The following is a 9,672-nucleotide window of genomic DNA, read 5'->3' as shown; positions in this document are numbered from 1 at the left end:
AAGTGTACACATATAACGTGCCTAGTAAAAGCACGCTTTTTTGTGTTGTTTAGTTGGAATACTGGTGTGGGCAAAAAGAAACTATGTGGCAAAAGTAAGCATACACAGAAATTAGCAACTTTCTGTGTTATAATTATTGCAAGGAAAGCCACTTTGTCAGGTAACTGTAGAAAAAATAATTTCGATTTCACTACATAATGATCTCACAACATAAAAAACAAATCAATCAATTTTTACGTGTTCGTGAAGTGGCAGAGCGACTATAATAGTGGCAGTTATAAAACACATTTTATTTACTGAAAAATACCTATATAATAACACTGATATTATAAATGTGAAAGTTTGTGTGTTTGTTTGTTTGAAGTTCAATTAACTATTGGTCGGATTGGGTTAAAATTTGGTATGATGATAGCTCACATTCCCTATTAACATATAGACATACTCTTATCTCAAAGATCCTTTCGGGCTCTTCCCCAGTGGCTCTAGAATTTCCTATGTTAGCTTTAATAGTATTCATATTTAAAATGAATTAAAGAATTTTGTAAGCTGTTCCAACTACAGAAGTCGGTTCTAGGATATTCAATAGCATTAAAAAATTACAAGGTTTACCAACTTGCAGCAATCAAGTACGGCAATATTTTTTCCCCATTTATAACAAAAGCTAATTTGAACCAAGCAGCGACAAAAAGCTGTGAGACAATAAGAACTTTACTTTTTTCTATTGTTTATGTGCAATGGTAGAACATTATAGCTATGGTAGATGTGCTATACTATAGCATACCGTAAACCATTGACTACTTTTACTAGTGTACATGATTCTCGAATTCGAGCAATTGCAAACTATTACAGGAGTTATTTCAAAACGAATAACAGTCATATTTACAATGAGTTTAAAAGATTCAACTCATAGATTACCGGTTTGTAACTAACTCATGGAGATACTTATACAACATTAATCAACATTTCCTGTAAATATTGTATCATATTTCATAACCTGGTATTGCTTTTTAATGTTTTCTACAAACATTTCCTGACTTATAGCCATATAAGGTTGTCCATGTTTATCTTCGTTATTGATAAACCTAAAGCATTCCGGCCGGTTTTCTCCTTCTCAAAATGCCTCTCTGTACAGGCAACACAGGTCATTGATAGAAGGCCAATTGAGAACGAAAAGTCGTTTTGGGGTAGTGTTAGGACGCATTTGAAACCTTATACAGTAGTTCAGATTGTCCAGGGTCAGGTGCTGACTGTGATGAGTTAAGCATATTACGCGCCACTGTTCTGTAGCTGCGGTCGTTATCACGATTACACCTCCTGTCTATGTTTCGTTGTCGTCGCGTCGGAGGCATTTAAAAGAAAAAAAACAACAAATAAACAAATTATAGCTACACAAAACAAAGATAAATGCACAACTTTAAGATACAACCATACTAACACGACCCGTCTTGGGAGATATGTTGACACAAACTCAAATCTATATCTATACTAATATGAGATGGTGTGTGTTTGTGTGTCTGTCTGCTACTTTATAATGCAAGAACCACTGAACCGATTTAAATAAAAAAATTTATGAAGGTAGCTTATATGCCTGGTTAACATATAGGCCTATTCCTGTTATCATATTTCCTTTGGGCTACGCCCCATGGGCTTCCAAAGTTTCAATGTTTACATTTCGAAGAATGTAAATAGTCAAAAATATTAATTGACGTCAGCTGGAAATACTATAATTTGACAGTTCAAACAACAGAGGTTAAGAGGTAAAGGTTCTGCTCCCAGGATTCTAAAGTTGTATGCTTATGAGAATATTTTAATACAATATTGATGAAAATATACTTATTTTCATAGAAAAAAAGGATCATTACAATGTATAGCCTAAATGATTTGGAATAATTTTGATATGGTAGCTTTTGTTTACAAATTTGAACTGATAAACAAATGTTTGGATCAGGATTTTTATAGATTTTAAAAACTTGTGCAGATATATATGTACTAGTACAGATATATATGTAGTACTGTAGATGTAAATTTTACATATTTAGTTTGTAAACGGTTTCTCATGCATAGACTTGCTAAACTTGAGGTTTGAATCAAATAAATAAATCTTTATTGTCACATAACGTTTACAAAATATAGCAATGCTATAAAACAGGTGACATTGTCAACACAGTATACAAATACCTTAAAACTAAGGAGTTATAAAAGAATAAAATAAACTAACGCTATGAAAATAGAAATAATTTTTGTAGACAAAATAGATAAACTTAGACATTGCATTTAAAATACCAAATAATTACACATCTTGATCACATAAAAACTCATCTATACTATAATATGTTTTCCTTAAAAGAAAATTAGTAAGGCTGCTCTTGAAATGCTTAGACTGTATTCTGTTCTTGAGCTCTTGAGACAATTTATTAAACAATTTTTTGCCCATGTATGTCGGAGTTTTTTGTACTAATGAAAGACGGTGCCGCGGATATTGAAAATTATATTTAAACCTAGTATCGTACTTATGCTTGACATTCTCACTACATAATTTTTCAAAATTTCCCTCCACCATCAAAAGTGTTTTAAAAATTGTTAAACTCGGAACAGTCATTATCCCTAATTCTTTAAAAATAGGTTTACATGATGTTCTCCAAGGTGCAAATATCATTATTCTTAAAAAACCTTTTCTGTATCTTAAAAATTAAATCAATGTTTGATGCAAAGCACCAGAATTCAATTCCATACTGAAGAATTGAATAAAAGTATGCATAATATAACATCAAACGAGTTTTTAAGTCAATTGTCATTTCATTTAGCCCGTTTTTGAAACATTTCGTCACATTGAACAAACTATTTGATCACCACATGAAAATGGTGCAGCAGAATTTTAAATTAGAAAACTATAAATATATATTTATTTTGTATTTGTCTCAGTGTCATCAGTGTGACAAAATGTTTTTGGTATAAGTACAAAGTAAATGCAGTGTAATGATGTATATAAAAGGTTCAAAATACAAAAATTTGCTTCCCAAAGAATTATTTTATATTTTTCAAAAATAACTATGTTCTCAAACTTAATACAGCTATTTCTCAATTACCTGTTAATGTATTTGAGTAGAAAATGTCATTTTCGTGTTCTACATTAAATTTTGAATAAGAATAATATAAAATGACGGAGGATCAGTTGTAAAAACTCCATTGTAAATAGATTCAAAGATAAAATTAAGATGTTTGATAAAAATTTAAAAAACATTGGTCTATTGTATTTGTTCACACCCTGTATACAATAAAGTGTCCGAATATGTTAAAAACTGCACCATTTTATTAGCTTTCCAACCATATGCTACACTATTGAGGTTTAGATATTCTGTTGTTTGTTTTAGTGGTTTGAATACCAGAAAACAGGGTGTCTTTTACATTTAAAACATAGAAAGCCGGCATGTATTAAGCAAAAGTTGTATTTTTGTTTCAGCTTGAACAGTAAAAACAGTAAAAAAGTTCCCTGTTTTCTGGTATTCAAACCACTAAAACAAACATCAGAATATCTAAACCTCAATAGTGTAGCATATGGTTAGAAACTAGAAAGCTTATAAAGTGGTGCAGTTTTTAACATATTCGGACACTTTATTGTATACAGGGTGTAAACAAATAAAATAGACCAATGTTTTTTTTTAAATTTTTATCAAACATCTTAATTTTTATCTTTGAATCTATTTACAATGGAGTTTTTACAACTGATCCTCCGTCATTTTATATTATTCTTATTCAAAATTTAATGTAGAACACGAAAATGACGTCTACTCAAATCCATGAACAGGTAATTGAGAAATAGCTGTATTAAGTTTGAAAACATAGTTATTTTTGAAAAACATAAAATAATTCTTTGGGAAGCTAATTTTTGGACTTGGAACCTTGTATATGCATCATTACACTGCATTTACTTTGTACTTAAATTTTTGTCACACTGATGACCAGCCACCCTGTATACCTAAACATGTAGGGAAATAAATTTACTTTCATTTTATATAGGCCTAGTTGGTATTTGGGTTTTACGTGTTTGAAAAATAGTAGACAAATGTTTGAATGACAAGATTTTTTATATAAATATTTATAAAAGTCATAAAGATTATATAGTAATGATCATTTTCCATTAAAAACTTAATTTTAATCTGATTGTATTTTCAGTAAATTGTTATTTACAATACACATAACTACAGAATTAGTTCCAAGGCTATTATTTGTATTATTTGTCACCTAGCCAATGCATTAGATTTGACCTCCTTGTCTGCAGATGGCAAGTTTGCTGCTGATTACATCATGAATTTGCAATCAACTGCAATGTGTCATCTCTAACATAGGTGGCATTTGAGAAATTTGTAATTCTCTCTTCACCTAGCCTACCTAGTAAAGAGGTTGATATCTAGTAATGTTGTATATATGTAGCAGGTTGGAATTAAAATTATATGACATCAAATCATACAGAAGCAGTAAAAATATATGTTATTTATGGCTACAGTACGATGGGTTTCAAATATAAAGAAAGGGGTTCATTGTGTATGGATAAAGTTAAGAGATTTTAAATTGTATTCACAATTTCTATTAATGAGATTTGACATATTTAATTATAACCAAGATGTATCAAAGAGTTCATGGTAATCTATTTGACGATTGAAACGAAGTAAAGAAACTAGTCAACAAATAAAGTAAACTAGAGGTCGTCCAGTGGTCGAAACTCGACCAAAAAATAATATGCAATGTACAGACTTCTCTATTTTTACACCACACTGTTAACAAAACATGTGATTGGAGTTTCTTCCATTTGTTTTTATTTTCTGTTTATATTTCGTTAATATTTCGTCACCAGCATGGCAACGATCCATGTTAATTTTTTCAAAATTTGAAATTCATTTTCTGTGCTTATTTTTGAGTCTATTTTAATTTATAAAGGCATTCTGCACATCTACAGGAAAATATCTTTCCAACAGTATGCGTAGATTTTCCCTGCGATGCACACGAGCTGAGAAAAAAGGTTTTAAAGAAACATGCTTGCCTATTAATATATAGATAGATGTGTACTATTTTTGTTTTAAATGTTTAATCCTTAAGTTTATAAATTATTTGTAAATATCCTATCTATTATAGTTCTTTATTTCACACTGTATTTTAGATAAATCTTAATAATTTTATGGAGGATAACTTGAATAATGGCACCAACTATCAATTGTAAAAAGCTAAAACAAAGCTGTTGATAGAAAGTCAATATAGGTAAAATATAGGTAAAGTAAAGGAGTCGGGTAGTCGATTAGATGGAGCTGAGAAAACGTGGATAGGGTTGTGATGGTGCCGAGAAATCGCTATAGCCTTCTGGCCAGGGACAAAACACGCACTTGCAACGTAAAATACAACTATTTGGCTCATTTTGTAAAAAACTGGTGTTAAGTAATGAGAGATACTAATTAGTTCTGTTTAGCTCTATTGTTTTTGTTACTTAGTTCTATGTTTTCTAAATAATTGCTTACATGTTAAATGTATTTGAATTTCAACATCATACTCTATATTATGTTATACGTGATAATATGATAAACCATTGCGTAGAGTACTTACTTCTGTTAAGGTAAATACATTCATGCTTACGTTTTTAAACAATAATAACAGTTATGCTCCAATACATCTGCTTCTCCTCAAGCAAAAATAAGTTAAACTTTTTCAATAGTTAAAATATAATATTTTGATTTGGCTGGTTCAAAGGTTAAGCTATGTGGCATTTTAGACACATTGATTTAAGTAAAAGAACTATTTAATAAAGGAAAAGACAAAATAAATATATCTAGGAGATTCAGTGGGTTGTAGATGGCGGGGTCCCAATGTGGAAGAACGATTTTTCCCACCTGCATTCCAACCCCAGGCACGTCTTCTCCTCATTCCCACATAATCGACCTTCCCTCATTCATATTACTCTTTGTTTACTGGTATATATTGCACATTAAATCACTTTTATGGGCCAAACGCTTTTTATAAAATCTAATTAAAGTTTTGTAACTATCACAATTTTTTTTTTTCAAAGTTTACACATAAAGATGATCTATTACGGTCTGTTCGAGTTAAGAATAATAACTGATTAAGCCCAAAATAGTAATTACAAAATGGCATAGTTTATCATTGTTTGGATTCTAGCCTTGCAAAACTAACAGCAGCTGGAAATTTACCACCTACAAAATTTCAATGCAGCCGTTTCTAATGAATGCGTTACGGGTCTAAAGTATAATTTTTACTCCCTAGGGAGTATAAAGCGTTTTTAGCCCCTAGGGAGTAAAAAACAGCTGTTGTCAACTCAATTGTAAACAAAATTGCATGTACCGCTTGTATGTATCAATTGTTTAACCAATTCTATTTTTTTTTTTTTAGATAAAGCCTATAGATCGTAATTGAACATTGTTAAAATTTAAGGCTGACCTTACGATCCAATTTATTTAGATTTAGAGACCTAGGTTCCTATTTCGAAACGTTTCAACCGTTGTCGTCAGTCCTTTGTCTCATACGTTAGTCAAGTATTTAGTTTTCCATCTCTTAAAATATACTTGAGATATTGTCGATTTGGTATAATTTCCAAATACATTGAACACATATAAATATTTACAAAGACATAGATGAAAAATACTTAGATAATGGCTATGATCTTCTTTATCATTAGGTTAGGATTGATAAAGTAAAACATGTGTGAAAAAACAAATATGTGGCTTAGTTTTTCTTAAATTATATCAGTACCAAAAGTAAAATATTTCTAATCCCAATACTCTGCCGAAATAATATGTGGGTAAATTTAATGAATATACCAAGAACAAAAGTAAATAATGATTTTTAGATATTTTTAATAGATTTTAGAGGAAAAATTTTTTTCCCTGCCCTACATCTATGCGCTTATGGACATTTTTCTCATTGTAAGTTTAAAAAATACCCCCGCCGCAGCAAACCTGCCGTCTAAGCGAATTTCCATTTGGCTGAATTGATTTTCAATTGATCTATTTAAATAACATTAGGTTTAACGAGTACCTAGGTTTGCTGCTACTAGGAAACTAATAAAGTACGTGTTTTAAGTAAAATAATTATTGCTTAGTATAAAATGAATATATTTGCCAAGTTTGATCAAAAGATATCCATAAACAAGCAAACTACAACATTTTACAATATTCTCCATAAGAATAACATGGGAATTTTAAATTTACAATTTTTTTAAATTTTCTCCGTAACCAATTACTGTACAAAAACACTTTGATATACTGAATTGTTTGTTTTTTAAAGCTCTTTAAGAAGGTTTAGAGAAAAATTGGGAAATTTTGTGTATTGAGGGTCAAAAGTGAGAAAAACCAATTTTTACCCCATAAAACCCCCCATAAAACCCTGTTCCCATGATCCGATCATGCTGGATCGCGAACTCATTCAAGTTTATCCCGCCTTACACCTTCAAACCAAATTTCATCAAAATCGGATAAAAATTACTCAAGTTATCGTGTTCACGGACACATATATATATATATATATATATATATATATACATATATAAAAATTTGAACGATTGGTGTTTTTGGCCTCTGGGAACACCAAAATGAAAAAGTAAATCGGTCCCGGGCCTAAGTCTTACCATGAGACCTACGGTAATAGCTACTTCCCTATAGGGAAATTCGCTAAAAGACCAAAATATTTTTGTTTGTTTTTGCTTTATGGCAAAACTTTTAAGTGAAAAGAGACAAATAAAAAATGAAAATGTATAAGATGATAACCCAGCCTAAGTTTTCAAGCAAGCAAGACCACTATTTGTTGTACAACAATGCTAATGAACACAATAAAAAGTTATGTCAAGACTTGTAAATAATACTCCAGAGTGGAGAAAGCATGTCATTGAGTCACAAGGTGATCTGATCTTCAAAAACCCAGCCTTTCCTGATATATTTTTTTTTTTTTCAAAAGATAAGGCCTTCCTCTATTATTACGATGAACCAGGGTTATTACAAATGATGTTCCTGATTTTGATTATAAATATTACTGGGTTAATTTGTTTCAAGACTATTTTAATTGGTACCATTGGAAAGAAAAACTCATAAAGTTTCATTTACATTGGTTTGGGTGCATATCAGCTGTTTGTCAAGTCAATTGTTGTAAGTATTGTGTAAAGGCTGAATTTGAAGGCAGGAAAGCTTTTTGCCAGTTGGAATATTACATTAACCAATCTGTTATTAGTGTGCAACGACACTTAAGAACCAGGTTTAACGATTATCCTCCTAGTAACCACTATATTGGCAAGTGTCACTTGAAATTTAAGAGAAATGGCTGCATTTGAATGTTACCTGTAGTAGTGTTGAACTTAACAATGTGCTGCCTGAGATATGGAACGAGCTCGGTGGTCCGAATAATGACACACCCCTGAACTGGCCTACAAGATCTCCGGACATCACCCCCTGATTTTTTTCTTGTGGGGATACATCAAAGATAAGGCGTACACATCACCATTATCAAGCATACTTGAGATCCAGCAACGAATTACCAAAGCTATCGAAACAATAGACCTAGACACACTTTTCAAAGTCTAGCAAGAGCTTGACTACATTATTGACATCTGTCGTACCACAAGGGGTTTCCGTATCGAGCATTTACAGTTATGTGTATCTGTGTCAAAACTTTTTGAGTTTTTCAAAAGTTGTAACCATTTTATTTCTTTCTATAACAAATAAAACTATATTTCATGTATGTATGAAATCATGAACATCATTTGTAATAACCCTGACTTCTAATATTCAAGATTATGTTCTGTGTATTTCTTTTTCGTAAATAGGTACCCTATAATAAAACGTTTTAATGAAACCAAGGACCTCTTAGCAAAGGTTTAATTTTTAAATTAAAATTTATTTCCAGACTACTTTTTATCAGATTTAATATTCATAGTGAAATAATCAGCCTACTATTGTGTAATTATCACTTTTGTTTAATGATTTAACTTGATATATTTATTTAGGGGTTTTAGCTTAGATTTTGCAACTTAAATGTGGAATGACCATGTTGTCACTGTCAAATATTCTCATAAAGACGTGCATTACAATTTTGTATAATACTGGAGATAATTTCACATGATTTTAGGTTCATACAAATACTATATCAAATCCAAAATATATTTTTGATGATATTTCTGTGTAAAACTATCTTTACAAAGCAGCTAAACATTTTTAAACCTTAACAATTTTAGCAACTTATGATAAGTTTATTATTAGAATTTCTTCTGGGTGAGAGGTAGGGTTGGTAAGCCTTTATTGATTTGTTATACTTGAAAACAAGTATAACCCGATTCAAAATTTCCGTGTCAGAAGTGGGATTCGAACCCACGCCCACAGAAGTGGACTGCGACCTGAACGCAGCGCCTTAGACCGCTCGGCCATCCTGACTTGCGTTTCATGAGATACAAACACGTATGAGTGTCACGACTTCACAAGGGAACTGGTAGAATGAGACGCTTCAGTGCGGTGAAATTCCACCACAGAACATTGTACAAACAGTGTGAAAAAAAACAAATATGTTGCATAGGTTTTCTTAAATTATATCAGTACCTGTATTATTATAGGCACCTTACACGATCAATATTATTGTCAATATTGTAGAATATTGACAATATTCTAGTACCCCCTGAGATTAATGGTT

At 31.2% G+C, this 9,672-nt stretch overlaps 1 non-coding gene across 1 annotated transcript; it reads right to left on the bottom strand.

The window, feature by feature from the left end:
• Window positions 1-9,335: 9,335 nt before the first annotated feature.
• Window positions 9,336-9,419, bottom strand: Trnal-cag (transfer RNA leucine (anticodon CAG)). Its single transcript has one exon. It is a non-coding gene; the product is annotated as a tRNA-Leu (tRNA).
• Window positions 9,420-9,672: the final 253 nt, after the last annotated feature.

The sequence above is a fragment of the Macrosteles quadrilineatus genome, unplaced genomic scaffold (assembly GCF_028750875.1).
Source record: "Macrosteles quadrilineatus isolate MER2022 unplaced genomic scaffold, UCM_ALF_1.0 Scaffold_1__1_contigs__length_201487025, whole genome shotgun sequence".
NCBI classification, from domain to species: Eukaryota; Metazoa; Arthropoda; class Insecta; order Hemiptera; family Cicadellidae; genus Macrosteles; species Macrosteles quadrilineatus.
Note: the sequence above shows the minus strand (reverse complement) of the source record. Positions and strands in the feature narration are given on the sequence as shown.